Consider the following 2,255-nt stretch of genomic DNA (forward strand, 5'->3'; position numbering starts at 1 on the left):
AAAGAACGAAAGAGACAGAGGCAGGCATTTGTTGCAGCACCTCACAAACTATGATTAGTCAGGATTTAGGTAATAGTTCAGACCCAAGTCCCAAAATAGCCAGTTCATTTTGTTAATAATAAATTGCAAATCAAAGCAAACTGGTCTGAGGAAGAAATTGGCTTTGTTCCAATGATCTAAAGGCACTAGAAATCAGCTGTCCATGATCCTTTAACCTATGGCAAGGCCATCTTAGTTAAGGCCACATCTTCCTTATTATTTGTTTCTTGGGGAAAGTCAGTGGCTGATGTGGAAACAGCTGAGTGCGTTATTCTAAAATGAAGTGATTAAATCATGAGGCCGAGGGTAGGATGTAGGAACCCTGGGGATGGATTTTTTTTTTCTCATTCTTGAAATTGATTCTTCCTATGAGAACTTATAACAATTAGTCCCATTAAAAGCAGTCCATACTTAATTTCAAGTGGGCACAGTAAACTCTTCAAGGTTGAGACTCAGGGGAAAAAAAGTAAAAATAGCACAAATCATTACTGAGGAATTATAAGGAATCAGAAAGATGGCAACCATTGGGAGCAGCACCTACAGTACATGTTAGAGCTTTGAAGAAACACTCCCTTAGTGCTGAGCTGAGAAGGGATAAACCCAAGATTGTGAAGGAAGACCAGACTGGAAAAACAGAATGGCCAGCATTAGATAAATGTAAATATGTAAATATGCCTTAGAGTATGCCTTAGAGAATGCTAAATATGCCTTGCAACATGTAAAATATGCCTTAGAGAATGCCTGGTCTTTTGCAGGCACTCAGGCCAGCTAACTCATCTGCAGGAGCTGGATGGAACATGATGCTTAGGCATGGAGACCAGCAAAGGCAGAAGAAGGGGCAAAAACCAGGTTGCTCTCCTTCCAGGCATCAGGCCTATGGGAGTTCAAATGATGTTCTCAGTCTTAAGACTGTGGGAGTTATCTCTCAGGGCATACAGTTTGAGCCTAAGGCAAATTTGGCTGATTCCAAGTTCTCCCTAAACTCAGAAACGACTATTATAATATATCCTGCATCTCCATCCTCCAACTGGCAACTGGTGAGGAGTGATATCATGTGAAAATATCTGTTTATAGATTTGGAACTGCTGGGGCAGAAATAGGGACTTTTAGTCCCTAGGACAAAGAAGCTTGCAGGTCCCTTTCAACAGTACTGCCCTTGTACAAAGCCAGCAAATTATCTGTGATCTTTATAGCACAGGAAGGACCTCCAAGCTAGAGAAGCGATGGTTCAAGGATGGAAACATCTTTCTTATTAAAACACCACATAAAACTCTGTGAGTTCTGAATCAAGAAAAGAACCTCCAGCTGGTGGGAGCAGACCCCACCAGCAACCTCTGACTCCTTTCTATGAACACTGCCTTTCTCTAGAGTTCTGTCACTCTGATTACCACTGTCACCCCGAATTCTGGGACTCAGCAGACTTTTAAAATTATTCATCTTCTGCAGTCAATTAAGCCAGCTGCACTCCTTTCCTCACAGGGGCTCGGTGTAATGGCTACAAACAACAGCCTCCTTTGTCATATACATAGCTTGTTTCTTATATGGGTTGCTCTAAAGAACATAGGAGACAGCCGTTTCCAATGTATGTTTATGTCTCCGACCTTTGACCTTACACTGTTCCCAGTGTAGGCTCCAAACAGGTGTGAAGGGTATCTCTGGAAAGCCCCAGGGTACCATGGCCACAATTTACATCGGCCAAGTCATCATGTCCATCCATACCAAGGTGCAGAACAAGGAGCATGTGATTGAGTTCCTACACAGGACCAAGTTTAAGTTACCTGGCCACATCTCAAAGAAATGGGGCTCTATCAAGTTTCATGTGGATGAATCTGAAGACATGGTAGTTGAGAAGTGGCTTATCTCAGATGGCTGTGGGGTCAAAAGCATCCCCAGTCATGGCTCCTGAACAAGTGGCAGGCCCTGCACTCAGGAAGGCTTCCACTGTTCTGCCGCCTCTTAGGCTCAACAGTACTTCCTGTCAAAAAAAAAAAATTGTTAGCATATGTGTAACCAAACCCTTTCTTTCCTTCATCCTTCTTAGCAAAGTAGAGGCATGTAGAATTTTCTAAATTAATACAATTCGATATTACACAAAAATGAAAAGGCAGGCATTATAGGCAAGATACATTGTGCAAAGTCATAGTTCCAAAGTTTTAAGTCCTTAATCCTAAGATGAACACATCCAGCCCTAAAAGACTCCACTATCTCTTGCTGTG

General features: G+C 42.3%; 1 non-coding gene across 1 annotated transcript; it reads left to right on the plus strand.

The window, feature by feature from the left end:
• The first annotated feature begins 1,479 nt into the window (after positions 1 to 1,479).
• Positions 1,480 to 1,612, plus strand: LOC112623962. Its single transcript, XR_003119299.1, has one exon. It is a non-coding gene; the product is annotated as a small nucleolar RNA SNORA70 (small nucleolar RNA).
• Positions 1,613 to 2,255: the final 643 nt, after the last annotated feature.

The sequence above is a fragment of the Theropithecus gelada genome, chromosome 4 (genome assembly GCF_003255815.1).
Source record: "Theropithecus gelada isolate Dixy chromosome 4, Tgel_1.0, whole genome shotgun sequence".
Lineage (NCBI taxonomy): Eukaryota > Metazoa > Chordata > Mammalia > Primates > Cercopithecidae > Theropithecus > Theropithecus gelada.